At 36.7% G+C, this 18,919-nt stretch overlaps 1 protein-coding gene and 1 long non-coding RNA gene across 4 annotated transcripts in view; one reads left to right on the forward strand and one right to left on the reverse strand.

Moving 5' to 3' along the window:
* LOC123307882 overlaps positions 1–18,919 on the reverse strand; it is a 98,606-nt gene that overhangs the window by 15,151 nt on the left and 64,536 nt on the right. The gene's annotated exons all lie outside the window — the stretch shown is intronic.
* On the forward strand, positions 2,427–4,179 carry LOC123308141. Its single transcript, XR_006537061.1, has 3 exons — positions 2,427–2,643; positions 3,891–4,010; positions 4,064–4,179. It is a non-coding gene; the product is annotated as an uncharacterized LOC123308141 (long non-coding RNA).

The following is an 18,919-nucleotide window of genomic DNA, read 5'->3' on the forward strand; positions in this document are numbered from 1 at the left end:
CTCTTAGAGATTCTTTTGTGATATTTAATTCAATGAAACGATACTCATTTTGAAATTGTTGATATCTATGCAATAAAGCTATGATTTATTAGAAAGTGTAGACTATAGAGTATGTATCAGAACTCATGGTGGTCAATTTAAGCATCATTCGTGATTTGTGAAACTTTATTCAATGAAACGATATTTTAAAATTGTTATTTTTTTCTCGTTTTCTTTTATTATTGAACCCCAACGTTGTGAAATCAATATTTTCAAGTTATGCATTAAATTTCAGCATTTTTGTAACAACGGTCTTGATTCAATGTAATAAAAATTTAATAATTTTCAGCTTTTTTTCTTAATTACAAAAGTGCTAAAATTCACTTCGTTACTTGAAATTCGCTTAACAACTATTAACTTTATAACTATAGGGCTTAATAATGAAAGAATACGAGGGAAAAAAACAATTTTAAAATATTGTTTAATTGAATCGAGTTTTACAAAAAGTGTTCAAAGTGTGCATCAGGAGATGTACTAGATGCTCTACAACTTCTTATGAATAATTGCTTTATTCTGCTTGCAAGTCTCATTTCAGTTGCTAAAAATTACAGAAAAAGGCTTACGTCAAACTCTGCCTTGACTCATTGTAATAGAAATTTATTTTGTATTTAATGCTGAAAATAGAGTGAGTTATACCATTTCAGAATCTCAGTGAAACAGACATGTTTTCTCTCGCTTTGGCACTCAAGTAACCATATTATTTTTCACACCACGCTGGGTTGAACTTAGGAAAAAAAATAAGCAAAACGAAAAGTTTGAGTTAATTCTTTTATTTATGAAAAACTATTCATGCGCCTCAAAAAAAATAATTTACATTCGATAGCGCATCTATCCAGGAATACTATCCAAAAAACAGTTTGAAAACATCCCTTCATTTGGAGTCTTGCCTGCAAAAGGAGTGGCTAAGGGTGTGATTTTCTTGAATTTTCGAAAATCTCGAATATCTCGAAAACCAAGGCACTTTTACTAAACGTAAAATATATTTTTCTGAACCGCCATAGAGTCCTCTACCTGCAGGCTCCATATTATCCATTCATTACGCCACACCCTGTATATATATATATATATATATATATATATATATATATATATATATATATATATATATATATATATATATATATATATATATATATATATATATATATATATATATACATATATATATATATATAGAGGGAAATAAACGATTAACAGCTATCATGAACCTATTAAGCGATATAGTAGTAAAGCCAATAAAAGTCAATAAAGGAGCTCTTAGGGAGAAGCTCAATGTTGCAACCAAGCATACAAAGAAGAAATTCGATGAAACCCGAAAAGCTAGTTACCCGTTTGAAGTTAACCAAAAAGTTGTAATGGAAGTGACACAACTATCTAATGGAGGAAAGTTGAAGCCAAAATTTATTGGCCCTTTTGAAATCAAGGCTGTCTTACCGAATGATCGATATGTACTGAAAAGGATAGGCGGCCAGAATAGAACGACCACGGCAGTCCAGGAACAATTAAGAATTTGGCCTGAAGATCCTTGTGAATTGTGAAATTTTCAATGTGACAGTGTATCTAACAGAAACTGTGAAAATGTTAACTGTTTAATGTTTGTATCTATCATTGCACTACAAAATCTTATACTGTTTTATACGATTTAAGTTGAATTAATATGCTCCGAACTTGATAGCCTTGAGATATTAGCTTCTTTGAATGGTTTTAATGTCATTGCGAAGACCAGGGAGGTTCGCTTATTTTTGTTTTCAGGTGTAACAGGTGTTACAGTTTATTGTTTTTAGTTTTGCTTTTATTTTATCTGAAGCGTAGTATTGACACGCATGCCCGTGACTTAGGCGAAGTCCTGTGTGGTATACCTCTGAGCAATGATATGGTAGATCATGATAATTTACACTTTATTGTTTCGCTTTTATTTTATCTGAACTGTAGTATTGACACGCATGCCCGTGACTTAGGCGAAGTCCTGTGTGGTATACCTCTGAGCAATGCTATAGTCTGATAATAGTTTCTTTTGGTTAGCAAGGTTTGATTTTCTTTCATTCTTGGCTATTCAGTTCTAATTTACATTCAACTTATGAGCATGTAAGCGGTGGTGGTTTTTTTTCTCGCTTGGCTCTTTTTTTCACCTATAATAATGCCGCAGCGCGAGCCAGCGCATCAAACAGAGCCATGTACACAAGATTAAACTGTTTTATGTTTACAAGTTCTCTTTAACAATGTTGTTTGTTATTAAGATAAGTGAAACGAGGACGTTTCAATGGTCAGTATGGCCGTGTTAGCAAATGTTAATTTTGACCCCCTTTATAATACAATGATAATGTCCGATAATGTCAAAGGAAGAATAAGAGTATAGAACCCATGCTCTAATGGCAACTACTCTACCTTCAGTTCCGGGAAACAGATAGCCTGCTATAAGGTAAGTAAGTGATTCCGACTTATCAACATGATTACTTTGCAGGGTTCCCGGGTATCTCCCGTGCAGTGCTTTACTACGCCATTCCTGCAAGAGTGTCTCCAGAGCGTGCTGCGGCATTTCTAGCTGACCTGCCAGATTCAACGGACTCAGGTTTTCATCCTCCTGACATATGGCCTGGTGAAACGGTAAGTTTTTACGGAGAAAAAGGAATCGATTCATTAAGGGCTAGGTCATCCATCACAGACATACTGGTTCCCCCCTGAACGCGACTCCTTTTCACATGTAGAACGGCGCATTTTTCTATTCCCAGCTCCATACCAATTGCCTTTGAGAACTCTGCCACTATTCTCAATTGCTTCCTAAGCTGTTCTTCATTTGCGGCATAAAGCTTAAGATCATCTACGTACAACTGGTGATTTATTTTCCTCATCGTAACCTTTTTAACAACATATCCATAGGTCTGGTTGTTCAATAACCTACTCAAAGGGTTCATGGCTAGACAGAACCAAAGAGGGCTCAGAGTATCCCCTTGAAAAATGCCTCTTTTCATTTTGATTTCGGCGGTTTTATAATTTGTTCGAGAATTATTTATCACCAGTTGCGTGCGCCAAGTTTTCATCAGGTGTTCCAAAATTGTGATGACTTGCTGCGAGATTCCGTATAGTTGGAGTATTTTTATTAGCCACGAATGTGGAACGGAATCGAAGGCTTTTCGATAGTCAATCCAAGCCACAGATATATTTCTTTGTTTCTTCTTGGCATGTTTGGTTATTATGAGGTCAGTGATCAAGAGCTCTTTACATCCTCGGACATCTCGTCGACATCCGCCCTGTTGTCGTGCTAGTATATCGTACTTGTTCACATGCTTCCAGACATGACGAGTAAGAACCGCAGTTAAAATCTTATAGATTGTTGGCGGCCGGTATTTTTCAGGGTCCATTGTGTTGTTATTAGCCTTCGGTAACATGTGAGAGATTCCAAGTGTAAAGTAGTAGGGAATCTTAGCGGGATCCAAGAGCGCATCACGAAACAGCCCCGCCAAGGGATTGTGTGTTGCCGTGAAGTACTTCCACCAGTAATTCTGAATTTTAACTACACCAGGAGCCGACCAATTGCTCGTCTTTTTCAATGCCTCCCTTATGTCCATCTCGCTGATGTTTATGTCCTCCATGTGGTATTTGGTGGAGTCAACCTCTGCGCTCCCAATCCAATGTACCATGTCGTCGTGTGTCCTCTCCTCCTCCCATATTCCCTTCCAGAACTGGTACATGGCGACTTCTGTGGGCGCATTCTGCACTTCTGAGAATTCTTGCTCCAGGCGACGGAAGAATTTTTGTTCATTAGTGTAGTACAACTGGTTGTTTTTGTACCTTTTAACTCGCTCGTTATAACGCTGGAGTCTGCTCCCTAATGCCTTTATTTTTTGTTTCAGCCTGTCGTTAATCACTTTTATACTTTCCTTGAAATTACTGCTCCGGGCTTTGATTTTGAACTCCGAAGCTATCTTGCGTATCAGCTTTTCGACTCTACTGGTTGGTGATGCAGTGTTCAGGTAAGTATGTAATATACCAATGTTTCTTCTCATTTCATTGATCTTTTTTCCAGGCGGCACTTCCAAGGTGGTGGTCTTTCATCTTTTTCAGACAGCACTTCCTTTATTCTCATTCCCAGTTCTGTGCATACTGTGATAGCGGCCGCGTAAACGAAATCTACCATATCTTGTAGCTTACAGGTGGGCAATATTTTTTTCAAGATTTCGTTTGTCTCCTGTACCCGTTTAGACATGTTTTTTGACCCTTTCATTCTCGGTATTCTCGGTCTATTTTCAGGTGGCATTCCGGCATAGAGTAAGTAGTTCTTTAATATCGCTCGCTCTAATTTACCTGCTGTGGACATTCGCTGCTCTGGTGATTCTGGGACTTGAATAGGGACACTCTCTTCCATGTGATTGGGGTCAAATGAAGCACCTCGGGGATAGCAGCTCAGTTTAATGTTGTGAAGTTCGGTTTCAGTGAACTTTTCGTTTTCTAAAAGCCATCTCACTCGATTGGCCAGTAGGTTAGTGTAGGACTGTTTTTGGGGGTTTATCTCATTCCAGATGTTAGTGAGTATTTGTCGGTAGTTTCTGTTGTTCTCATGTTCCAAATCCTTCGCGATATAATGTACTCGTAGCAGGAGGGTATTCTCCTCCTCATTCCAGCGTGTACGCCCATCTCTCCTCAGAGCTTCAGCGGGACAGGTTCTAATACCGTCCCAACTAATGCTCCTTCTCATTCTCCTAGTAACCGAGCTTTGGCTCTATGTAATGAGACAAGCTGAGTAACTGATTGACTTCTGAATTAATTCTCTTCTTGCATCCTGAATGAATTGATATTTATAACATTGGGTTATCTTAAAAGAGATAAGGATGCAGGTGCACTATTGCGTAATATTAATATTGTATGGCTATATGTAGATTCAAATATGAAACCAACAAAAGTCTAATTTGAGTTAATAAGGGTTAGGATTATGTAATTCCTTCCCACCATGGATAAAGGTATCTCCCAAAGGAGTAGCTTTACAATTAAAATGATTATTAAAATATTTAAAAGCTAAAAATGCAATTATTGCTAAAATTATCAATATTAAAATTATTGAAAATGTATGATTATTATTTTGGAAGTTCCATCCTTCCAACTCTTCTAAATGTATATCAGGGATTTCTTCATCCTCTGTAGCATCATCTTCTCTCTTGGAGTATTTGTGTTTAGGTACCATCTTGGGTAAAACGATGAATTTTTCTTCACTAATAACAACAGTTGGGGAAATTTCTTTTTGTCCATTACTGACGACACAACTTGTGCGTATAATAGCGATTGGAGGAACAAAATGCCATTTCGTTTGATGAGGGCAATCTTCTTTAATTTTTGTATTATATTTTCCACGGAGAGGATATTTCCATCTTCTAATAACTTGAGGTTTGACGTAGGAACCATTTTTCTTCTTGTACAATTTTCGAAGTGGGTTTTCAAGATATTTTCCATACATATTGGAGGCTTGGATAATGAGTCTTGATCGCAGAGGAAATTATCTTCGACTGGATGACATTCACTTGTTGACCATTTTAATGTCTCTTCTTGTGAGAGCAAATAAGGATAGGTAAAGGGAAGGGTTAGATTGTTTTGAGGCAAATAGTGAAATTTATGTACATCAAGATTATCTTCATAAATTGTTGGAATTGATATCAGAAATAGTAAGATCTTGTCTTTGAAAATAACTTTGGTATGACACAATTGATAGTAATCTTTGATGTGATGCATTGGAATAATAGTGACATTTTTGACAAATTCTACGAATTTTGTATACGGTAGAATAGATTCATGTAAGAGATGTGATCTGGCGAAACTAACTGCTGTTTGAATTTCATGTAATGTATTCTTAATATCTTTGATTTCAAATGTCACGAGATGCATTTGTTGAACATCCCTCAATGCTGGTAAAATTTGCAATAATTTAAGATTATCATTTAATTTTTTAAATTTATCATTATATTTATCCTTAAGGTCATTTACGATAGTCGCGATCTGTTTTTGATTCTTCATGAGTGTCTTCTCATTTTTCTCTATGCTATTAAAATAAGTTCTATAAAGTTCTTCATCATCAGAATCTAATGTTCCAAATAGTATTTTCGAAATCTTGCCACCAATGTTAATTAATCCTCTTTTAATTCTAGTTTTTTCATTTAAAAGTTCCTCGAACGTATTAGTATTAATCTGATTAGAATGTAATAAGTACTCGTAATTAGCTGTAGCTGCAAAACCTCGTGCAAAACCCAACTGTTGATGCTTCAGTGCTTCAATTTCTACTTGATATTTAAGAATTATATCTTGTATCTTTTTTAAATCAATATGATAGATTAATTGCAAATTCTTTCTTGTTACGTAAGCCTTTCCTAGCAAAATATTATTTTCTATTGGAATTATTTCAAAGGGATTGATCAAAATTATTATTTCGCATAATATAAGAAGGAAGCTCGTTTTCAGGAGCATCAGGCCTGAAACAAAATAAACTATTTTTTCCTTCGTTGTTTGAGAATTCTTTTATGATAAATATGCTTATTCTTTTCATCTTGAATATGATGTGAATCAATTTCTCGAGCATCTATCTTTTTAAATACCGGATCTAGTTTTCTGGTAATAGGATTTTTAATATAAGTAGGATTATCATTTAATGGATGGTCTACTTCAGCGGACCTTTTTTGATTTTTCCAAACGATTAATACTTTTATGCTTTCTTTTTTCTAATTCTTTCGAAATATCATTGAGATTTTCCACATAATTTTCCACATAATCTTGTATTTGTTCATTATGAGTTTTTTCAATGGGTAATGAATAATTTAAATCTGCCTTGATAATTTGCATTGGAGTCATTTCTAGGCTCGAATGATTGGAATTATTATAACTTAATAAAGCAAGAGCTAATTTATTTTGAAAAGTAGAATTTTTATCATCAATGGTACGTAATTGCTCAATTAGTGTTGAATGAAATCTTTCCACAATTGCATTAGAATTTGGATTGTAATTTGTGATAATGAATTTCGATTTTATGTACTTTACAAAAATCTTGAACGACACTATTTTTAAATTCTAGTCCGTGGTCACACGTGATTTTAGAGGGTACACCATAATGACTAAAATACATTATTAATTTATCAATTATTTCCGTTCCTGTTTTCTGAATTAAAGGATAACATTGTCCTAATCTTGAAAATGAATCTACTATACTTAAACAAATCTTATGGTATCACAATAAACATCCTATAGGGTTAGGTTTGAATTGAAGTTGTATAGGAGTTCTTTCGTATTTACTCTTTTGACATATTTCGCATGAGTTAATACAATTTCGCACATCTTTGTTCATATTAGGCCAATAATATTTTCGTCTTAAACTAATTAAATTTTCGCTCACACCACGATGTCTAGTTTTAGTTTCATGATATTGTTGGATTCGTAAAAGTTGTTCTTCTTTATCTTCAACATCTTCAACAAATATTTTAGAAATTTTGAATTTAATAGTTTTATGATCAAATTTATCTTGTAGGATTCTAATAAGGGATTCTTCTAGCTCTTCGGATTGAAAATATATCGTGTAAGGTTTTTCAGGACGAACATATTCTTTAATGAATTTAAATAAATCATTATCAATTGAATTTATCAAAACACGAAATCTTATTTTATCTCCAAATAACTTCGTTTTGGTAACGTTATAATTTGATGCTATTTTAAAAATAATTTGCAAAGGATATGCATTAACACATCGTTCCGTATATGGTAACTCTAAAATTGGATTTTCTACGTTACTATGGACAGTAAAATCATCATTTTCATCATCATTATCTTGATTCAAATCATTTTCAATATTACCTTCATTATTATCATCATTATTATTATTTTCATTCAAGTGAGTTCCTTCATTATTATCATTATTAATATTCTGATTCGGATTATTAGTATTTTTATCATGAGTATTCAAGAGCTCTAAACATTCATCTAATTCCTCTTCATTAACTTGATTAATCATTGACGCTAATTCGTCTTCATCTACTTCTTCATAAGTAGCTTCTTTAATCAGTTTCATAAATTCTTCATATTCAATACCATTAAAATCAATATTTTTATTATTTACTTCCTTTTTCTTTCTACTTCGAATATTATACAGGGTGGCCATTTGAAAACGAAACAGACGAGATTACAGACGAAATAAATTTTTTCGATAGAAATGCTCGGACAGGTCGATTCCTGTTTGACGGAAATTATTGAAAACAATGCGTGAAATTATGTGGAAGATCAGATTGTGTTTCAGCAGGATGGAGCTCCTCCACAGTACGCCTTACCAGTTCGAGAATATCTGGATCAAAGATTTCCAAATCGATGGATTGGAAGAAGGGGTCCCACTGAATGGCCAGCCAGATCGCCAGATCTGTCACCACTAGATTTCTTTCTTTGGGGCCCCTTGAAGAGTAAAATTTACTCTACACAGCCCGATTCCATAGAAGATTTAAGAAGACGTATAGTGAACGAATGTCGTCAAATCACTCCAGAAATGCTGCAAAATGTGCGCCATCGTTTCGAACAAAACTTATTTCATTGTATGGAAGCTAATGGTGAACAATTTGAATATTTAATTAATTGATGTGAGTTTTTGATAAATTATTTACTTTACTTCGAAAAGTCTTATTTCTTAGATCAATACTTCAAATCGTTCTGATACCGCTCCTCTTTTGATGAGGAGACCGTCAAGAAGACAACGGGAGTGCCAAAAAGGGATAAAATCCCACCCATCACGATGATGGGTACATCAGATTGGGTAGAGATCTCAAAAGCTCTCTATACCACGAAGACGCATTCTGACCTTGGTGTTATTATCTCTGAAAATCTTTCCTGGTCGGAGCATATTCTGCACAACACCAACAGAGCCAAAAAAGTGTTGTATATGATTCAGAAAGCCTTTCCTCGAAGCGACATACAGGTTTGTAAGACACTATACACAGCTTACGTGCGCCCAATCTTGGAGTTCGCTGGTCCTGTCTGGTCTCCAACACTAATCCGTGATACCACGCTTCTAGAGACAATCCAGCGACGAGCTACACGTCTTCCTTACGGTCGGTCCCGCCCATCCTACGAGGAGAGACTAATTCCCTCCCATCATTTGCCAGCCGCCGTACACGTGGGGACTTGAACACCACATACCGAGCGCTTAATGGTATGTTCGGTGTAGACGTTTCTCATCTGTACCAACTAAATGCTGACCAGCGACTTCCAGGACATCGTTTCAAGTTACGGAAGGAAAAGTTCAGGCTGCCTTGCAGAGAGTATTTTCTTTGCAATCGTGTATTCGACCTATGGAATCGCCTTCCAGAGAGTATGGTTGGCTCGCCATCCGTGAATGCCTTCAAAAACAGTTTCGACCGGTGGGCCCGTGCTTGAGTGTTCATATTGTGTTATTATCCTTTTTTTTTGTACTGTGGAATTCATATTTTCATTTCTTTAATTGAGTTTATAGGTTTCTACCTCTACTCATACCTTCATATAATAATAATACCAAGAAATTCAGCTATAACCGGGCTACTGTAGTGAAAGACGGAATCAAGATTTTAGCCACAACTGTAGATGACTACAGAAAAATAACTAAATTCTTCGACCAACTTGGGAAGGAGTATTTCACATACCAGATGGAAGAGGAAAAGAAAATTTACGCATCTTCCAATAGACGCAGATCTGGAATTGATTAAAAATGACCTGAGATTCCAGGGAATCGATGATGCTGAGGTGTCTAAAATGACATCAAACAAAACGAGAAAGCCGATACCATTATATCTGGTTAAAACGCAAAAGAAGTCGATATTCGACATCCAACGACTCTACAACCTGTGTATTACAGTCGAACCAAAAAAGAAGGCAGAAAGTCCAAGCAAATGCTCCAAATGCCAAAGGTATGGACACGCACAAAATAAATGCTCCTTCCCGTGGAGATGTGTGAAGTGTTCGGGAAGCCATAGCAGCAAAGACTGTGAACTCACCAGGAAAGGTGAAGGAAGAAACGCTACATGCTTTTTATGTGGTGAAGAAGGCCATCCAGCAAGCTACAAGGGAGGTAGCGAATTTAACCTGGTGACCAGAAAGAAGAGAGCCGGCCAAAAACAGACAGAACAGAAAAAGCCGTCGAATAAAGCAATACCTGCACAAAAAGTTCAGGAAACTATAAAAACCAAACCTGCAGAACAGGAAAAGAAGAAAGAAACTTCTAAGCCTATGCAGAAGAAGAGGAACAAAAAAAGGCTCAATTAAAACCGACTGTAAATAGTCAACCAGAAAAAAGAAAAATATCTGAACCAGCCGATGATCTAGATATCTTCACGAAAAAAATATTCAACAAGATAATGTTGAAATTTGAAAGAGAAATGGAGAAAAAACTCCAAGCATCATTCAGTAAACTGAATTAATGGACGGATATTAGGAAGAAATCCCTCAAGATAATCTCGTGGAACATAAACGTGATCAACACTCGGAAAGCCGAGATAGAAGATTGTACAAATTAAAACCGAGTCGGACTTGAAATGATTAACTTAAACTATTCATACATGACAATTCTTTATATTTAATTGTGATTTCGTGATGTCTTTACATGTTTTGTATCAGAATGTACGTGGTTTGAGGACAAAGTTGTCTGCCTTCAACTTGAATTCTCGGTCATCCGCTCACGACCTGATTTGTGTAACTGAATCCTGGTTAAGAGATGACATTTTGGATTCAGAAATACTGGATGTTGATATGTTTGCTGTTTTTCGAAGGGATCGCGGCTCAACCATTTCAAGAAAGAAGGTCGGTGGGGGAGTTTTTGTGGCGGTACGTAATACCGTGAATGCGAAACATCTCATCGAGTTTAACAGTGACGCGGAGGACGTGTGGGTCATGTTCCATCAAAATTTACGTATGTTGCGTGTATCTACCGCCCGGCGATGACGCGGCTGTTGCATCCTTCACGAGTAAACTCGAAATGAACAAGAGGAAGATTGGCGACGGTTTGACGACAATTGCTCAACGGTGGAATGGGGCAATCTTACGTCCGATGCGTATCTGGAACCTATTAATGTTGAAAATAAGTCCGTAAATATTGTAGATTCATTTTCCTTTCAGAACTGAAACAATTCAATCATATTAGAAATAAGAATGATAGAATACTGGATTTAATATTATGTAATAAAACGAGATTGAAAAATATTTCAAGATGTAATGAACCACTTGTCATCGAGGATGATCATCATCCTTGTCTTGAGTTCTTGTTTGATATAGGTTTGGGGCTTTATATGAGAAGTCCTGTCATCTATAGACTTAATTTTAAGAAGGCGAATTATGAGAGGTTGAACGAGAAAATTTCTTTGATTGATTGGAACACTCTTTTGCGACACTCTGACGTTAATATAAATGTCAACATCTTCTATGAAACTTTACAGGTATATCAAAATACGTCCCAAAGACCAAGATCGGTAGTAAATACCCACCTTTTTACTCTAGGAAAACTATAAATTGCATAAAGACCAAGACTAAATATCATACGAAGTGGAAAATGTTGAAGTATATTTTATTCAGAATAAAGTTTTACAATATTATTATTGACAAATTGATTGACACCTTATTTTTTATTGACAAGTCCTATGTATTTTGATATTAAATAAAATATATAATTATCATAGAACCAAAATAAACGAATGCTTGCTGAAAAACCTTTCCAGCTTCAACACCTTCCCTCATTGGGATATTTTGGTTAATCCCATTTTCTTTGTGAGAGTATGCAGTCTTGGTTTGAACAGAGGTTTTGTCATTAAGTCTGCCAGTTGGTCCTCTGTTGAAACTTTTTCAACTTTCAACTCTCCATCTAGAACAAGTTCACGCACAAAGAAATGTCTTATGTGTATATGTTTAGTGCGTCTGTGGAATTCTGGGTTTTGGCTCAGTCTAATAGCAGCTTCGTTGTCCACCATCAATGTTGGAACTGACTGAACACTGAGTATTTCCTTAAATAACCGCTTTAGCCATTCCATTTCTCGTGCAGCTTCACTAGCAGCCACTATTTCTACCTCTGTTGAGGAAATTGCTACAGATGTTTGACGTTGACTAAGCCAAGATATAGCTCCACCAGCATACATGCATAAAACGCCCGAGGTGGAACGTCCTGTTTCACTATCTCCTCCATGGTCTGCATCACTGAAGGCCACTAACTCATCTCTTTCCTCTGGCTTGTAGCTAAGACCAAGATCCATTGTGCCCTTCAGATAACGAAATATCCTCTTCACTTTTATACAATCTGCATTCGTTGGATTTTCTAGCTTTCTTGATGCGATACTTACAGCATAAGCTATGTCTGGTCTTGTACTTGTCATTAAGTACATTAAAGCACCAACTGCTTCTCTATAAGGGAAGGCTCTGTTCAATTCGCCATTTTCCTTCCCTAATTGAAAACCTTCCTTTACAATTGGAGTTGTTAAGGCTTGCAGTCTAACATACCATATCTTTCAAGAATTTTCTTAGTATAAGAAGATTGACTCATTAGAACAGTGCCGTTCTCTTCTCTCCGAATTTGGAGTCCAAGAAAATAAGATGCCGGTTTTATTGTTATTTTGAATTCTTCTTGTAAACCATTCAAAAATTCGTTTTTCATGGTATTATTGCTGCAAGCTAGTAGTCCATCATCAACATACAAAGCTAACAATAGCATGTCAGTTCTTTGTTTTTTCATAAATAAGCATGGGTCGGCATCAGATCGTTTGAATCCTAGATTTCCCAAAAAATCACTGAATCGTTTATTCCAACATCTCGGAGCTTGTTTCAATCCATACAAACTTCGTTGGAGTTTACAAACCATGCCGCTTTCATCTTCGAAACCTTCAGATTGTTTCATGTATACCTCTTCCCCCAATTTAACATAGAGAAAGGCAGTACATACATAAAACTGTGTGAGTGACATATTTTTGCTGGCAGCTATGCTTAATAGTGACCTGATTGTTCCTCCTTTTGCCACTGGACTATAGGTTTGGTCATAATCAATCCCTTTCTTTTGGGAATATCCTTTTATAACCAACCTTGCTTTGTATTTTTCAACCGAGCTATCAGCATTCGTCTTGAGCTTGAATACCCATTTGCAAGGAATTGCCTTTTTTCCAGGTGGTAATTTTTTCAAAATCCAAGTATTATTTTCTTTCAAAGATAGTAACTCCTGCTTCATAGCTGAAATCCAGTGTTCTTTTTCATTACAAGTTATGGCATCCTTGTAATTTAAAGGTTCATGTGACTCATATATTTCTGCAGCAACTGTCATAACGAAGTCATCAAAACGTGATGGTTTTCTAATGTCCTTTCTGTCTCTTAACTGCTGTCTCATTTGTTCAGTACACTGTTCATTTTCTTCAACTACTTCATCAGGCATCACTCTTAGTTCCATATTTTGGTTATCTTCTTCAATGAACTCTTCATCTTTGTCAGTCTCATAATTTTCACCTTTTTCATCAAACTTAAAATAATCAAAAATATTTTGAATTTGAATATTTTGACTTTTATTGTGTTCAGTATTGACTATTGGTAAAATTGCACATTCATCAAAAATGACGTCCCTTGATCTTACGAGTTTCTTTTGTTCTATAGACCATATTCGATAACCATCGTCATTTTCATAACCCATATATAAAATTCTCGTGTCATAGTTTTCGTTACCATACTCCTCCGAAACGGCTTGACCGATTTTGATGAAATTTTTTGTGCTTATCCGGTATCTATGAGAATCGGCCAACATCTATTTTTCATCCCCCTAAATGTTAGGGGTAGTCCACCCCTAAATTTTTTATTTCATTTTTTGGACAAAATTTTCAATTTCTATTTTTTTATGATACAACATACAAAAATACATACAATCCTCAATTTTCACCCTTCTTCGATCAACCCTTATTTTTTAATAGCCATTTTAGTAATTTAGGAAATTATTTATATGGCAAAACAACGTTTGCCGGGTCAGCTAGTAATCCATAAGAATACCTTTAATAGCTTTCTTTTCCATTTTCCTCCGATGCTTTTTCGGAACATGAGCATAGCAACTACTACCTATGATTCTCAAATGGTTCAATTTTGGTTTCATATTAAACCATATTTCATAGGGAGATTTTCCTTCAACACTTGATTTACTAGTCCGATTTAGAATGTATGTTGCTGTATTGATTAATTCTGCCCAAAAAGTTTGATCGAAAATTCCTTCTCTAGCGTGCTTTAAAGCTCTTGCGGTTTCAACAACAGTTCGGTTCTCTCTTTCCGCACACCCGTTCTGTTGTGGCGTATATGGCATGATCAGTCTTTGTTGTATTCCATAATGGTTTAGTATTTTTCTTACTCTTATATCGTCGAACTCACCACCATTGTCTGAAATGATTTCTTTCACGCCATATCCTGCAGCTTTAATTTTCGCTAGGACGATGTTCAAATTATCTATCACTTCTGATTTGTGTTTCATGAAATATATAAAACTCTACCTGCTATAATCATCCTTGAATAAGACATTATATCGATAGCCAGATTTTGATGGGTCAAATGGACCACAAACATCAGTATGTAACAGTTCACCAGGAGAACTGGCTCGATCTCTTGTACCAAATTTAAGTACATGAGCTTTTCCATAGACACAACCTTCGCATAATTCACTATCAAGATTAACATCTAATCCCAGTTCCCTTTTCAGTATTGCTTTTATATATCCCTTATGTTGATGTCCAAATCTTTCATGATATAACTGTAAAACATTATCATTATTAACTAAATTAATTTCTTTGGAATTTTCTGGCATTAAGGACTTCATTTTAAGTTTATACAATCCTCCTGAACAATTTCTTGATCCAACAAGTATTACTTCTCCAGATAGCTTGAAATAACATTCTTCTGTTGTTGAAACGAATTCACTGTTTGGATTCTTATCTTGTGCTGACAATGTTGAAAATAAGTTTTTCTTGATACTCGGAACATACCACACTTCAGTCAGAGGAAAAACTTGTATTCTTTCGTTTACGTTTGTTTTCACTCTAACTGTACCTTTTCCTAATACTGGTACTGACTCTCCATTTGCTGTTGTTATTTGATGATGATTGTTAAATGGTAAATAGCTCTCAAAAACGTCACTTTGATTGGTTGCGCCATTATCCACGTACCAATTTTCTTTATCATTTTCACACAACAATACAACATTTGAAACGGCTAATAATGAAACTTTGTTCTTTGCATCACTAGCTCTATCAGTTTTGTCAGGTTTTGGTGGCTTGCCATCTGCCTTCCATTTCAGGCACTGCTTTATTTTATGTCCTCGTGATTTACAGTATTTACAAAACAAATTGCTCCTTTTGTTTGTTCCTTTTGTTTGATGTATACAATACTTCCTGTTTAGTCTCGTTTCTGCTTGATAATGCTTTTTCATAAGCACACAATTGATTCGTCAAATTATCTATAGTTCTATCTTTGATTGATACGAGCATCCAACTGGACTTGAACGAGAAATAATCTGAAGGTAGAGTTTCTAATATTTTACAAATAAGCAAAATTTCACACTGACACGCATTTCCAGCACTAACTTTGTCCTTCGGAATTTCTTTTTGAAGTTTATCCAAAAGATTCTTTAGTTTCGATGTATGTGTTGCTATATCATCATCTGCTTGTCTTTCATAGCTTAAGAATTGCATGCACAGGTCATATGTTTTGTCCTCAACATTGCCATCATAAAGTCTATGCAATTCCAGCCAAATTTCTCTAGCGGATGTGAAACGCATTACTTTTTCTAAAGTTTCTTGTGTCATGTTTAGAGTTAGAACTAATAGAGCATTAGTATTTTAACCAGTCCGGCCCTTGCGGTCGGACCTTTCGAGAACCAGGGCGGTCGCTTCCTTCTGGAAGAATCGCGAAAGGTACCTGAATATTTCCGGCGCCTATATAAGCCCAGCGGAGTAGCAGGTAGGCAAGTACAAGTACAGTTACAGTGCAAGCGACTAGTGGAAATAAACAAAAGTGGAAATAAATAGTGGTGTAATAGTTAGTTTGTGAGTTATAAATGTATTAAGTGTAAATAAATAATTGTTAATCAGTTGGACGTTTTAATCAAGCGAAGAAAACGTTACATTGGTGTCAAGTGTGCGGTTCAACATCGCTCAAATTAAATAAATAATTTTGGATATTTGGAGTTCATGCCAGTGACCACAAGACTACAGAACGCGATGGAGACTCAAGCGGTAATGGACTTTTTGAGTAAGATGAACGAAAGAATGGAAGAAAATTCTCGAAAATTAAATTAACAAATGGTCCAAATGGAAGAAAATTCTCGAAAATTGAATGAGAAAATGGACGAGAACTCTTGTAAAATGAATGAGAAAATGGACGAGAACTCTTGTAAAATGAATGAGAAAATGGACGAGAACTCTTGTAAGTTGAATGAACAAATGGAAGAAAATTCTCGAAAATTGAATGAGAAAATGGACCAGATTAAGGAAAATTGTAATGATGTGGTGAGTCAACTCACAGATAAATTGGATAAGAAACTGGAAACCATAAATGAAAAATTTGAAAAAGTAGACGAGAAGTTTGATATAGTGAACGAAAAATTTTACGAAGTTTATGAAAGAGTTCATGAAAAGTTTGACAAAGTTTATGAAAGAGTTGACGAAAAGTTTGACAAAGTTTATGACGACGTTAATGGAAAATTGGAAGAAATGGCAGGAATAATTGAACATCATTCCAAATTGATAGATTCCTTGAAGAGAATGTCAAACAGAACAGATATTCTGGCTTCAACACCCTACAGCACAGCGAAAGCGGAAAATGACGGCGAAGGTAGTAGAATGAAGATCAAGCCTCCAACTTTTTATGGAAAAATACCCTGGTCAACTTACCAAAAACAGTTTGAAGCTGCTGCGCTGGCAAACAATTGGAACGATAACGAAAAAGCCACGGCATTAATAATAGCTCTGCGAGGAGAGGCACTCAACATTCTGCAAACGATTCCGGAGAGCCAACAAGCCTGTTACGAAGTTCTTACATCGAAACTTCAGATGAGATATGGCGATGCTCATTTACAACAAGTATACCATGCACAAATAAAGAACCGAGTGCAGAAAACAGGGGAAAATCTCCAGGAGTTTGAAGCTGATGTGGCGAGATTAGTCATGCTGGCTTATCCATCTGCTCCAGATAGCTTCCTGGAACAGCTATCAATCCAGACATTCGTGGACGGGATAAAGGATAGCGAAATACAACAAGCCCTGAGACTAGCACGCCCTAGAACCATAGATGATGCCTTAGCCCAGGCTTTCGAAATAGAGGCAGCGAAGCAAGCGTCGCATAGAGGACACCTTCGTGTAAGACAAGTCCAAGAAACAGACCGATCTATTGAGGACATTGTCAGAGAAGAAATCCGCAGAATATCACAAACTAGGAAAAAGGATACTGTGTGCTGGAACTGCAACAAAAGTGGGCATTTCAAGCGAAACTATCTAAAAGAGTCGCAGCAGGGAAACTAAAAGGGGTCGGTGATAAGAGGCATAAATCGACCCAAGCCAAAAATGCCCCCGAAGTGATAATCCGAGGAATAATGTCTAAGGATTTATCAAGCATAGTTATCCCTGGAAAGATAAATGATCGAAATGTGAAAATACTGGTAGACACTGGCTCGACCAAAACCATTGTGCGTCCAGAAATTGCTGAAGGATTGGAGATTCGCCCAGTTAGGATCAAACTTCGAACTGCGTCTGGACAAGAAATACCGACTTAGAGATCGATCGTCTCCACTATTGAATTAGGAAACACATCAGTTAACCACGAAGTTCTGGTAGCTGGAATCACGGAAGAAGTTATTCTGGGATTGGACCTTGTTAAGAAGCTTGTATGCCAATTGGATTTGAAGAGTGATGTACTTCGGCTAGGAAGTGAAGAGATTCCATTCAATGATGCGGAGGACAAGATATATCGGATTCGACTGACCGAGGACATCACGTTGCCAGGGCGAACTGAAGGCATAGTGACTGGTAGATGTGACGATGTAACGAGGAGTGGCTGCGTGAGAGTAATTGAGCCCTCTGACGATATAACCTTAGCTAAAGGACTATTACTTGGGAAGACCTTGATAAGGGTAAGAGACAGCATTCCCATCCGATTGCTAAATGTCAACATGTTTCCAGTCACCCTGAAGAAGGATACCTTGATTGGACGTGGTGTACCTGTGTACCATATTTCGGGTGGGATAAGTACTGCAGAAGTCTCAAAATCGCAAGGAAATTCTGAAGAACTGGTGTCCCTCCTCACTTCAAAATGTCAAGAGCACGACCGATACCAACTACTCGAAGTGAGAAAATTGGTTCAAACGTTCTCCGACGTTTTTGCTACGGACGGAAAAGCAGGGAAGACTGATGTTGTGCAGCATAAAATCAATACTGGTGATGCACAACCTATCCGACAGCATCCTAGACGTCTTCCTCTGGCAAAAAGAGAAGAAGCTGAAAGGATTATTGAAGACATGGCGAGAGAAGGTGTAATCGAACCGTCCGATAGGCCCTGGACATCGCCCGTTGTATTAGTGAAGAAGAAGGATGGAACCACTAGATTCTGCGTAGACTACAGGCAGCTCAATCAGGCCACGAAAAAGGACAGCTATCCCTTACCGAGAATTGACGATACCCTGGACACACTCTCCGGATCACGTTGGTTTTCTACCTTGGATCTGAAGAGTGGATATTGGCAGGTTGGCTTGGATCCAAAAGACAAAGAAAAGACTGCCTTCAGTATTGGAACGGGTCTGTGGCAGTTTAAAGTTATGCCTTTCGGTCTTTGCAATGCTCCTGCCACATTTGAACGTCTGATGGAGACAATATTGAGAGGGCTCTCCTGGAAAACTTGTCTGGTGTATCTTGAT

The sequence above is a fragment of the Coccinella septempunctata genome, chromosome 1, assembly GCF_907165205.1.
Source record: "Coccinella septempunctata chromosome 1, icCocSept1.1, whole genome shotgun sequence".
NCBI classification, from domain to species: Eukaryota; Metazoa; Arthropoda; class Insecta; order Coleoptera; family Coccinellidae; genus Coccinella; species Coccinella septempunctata.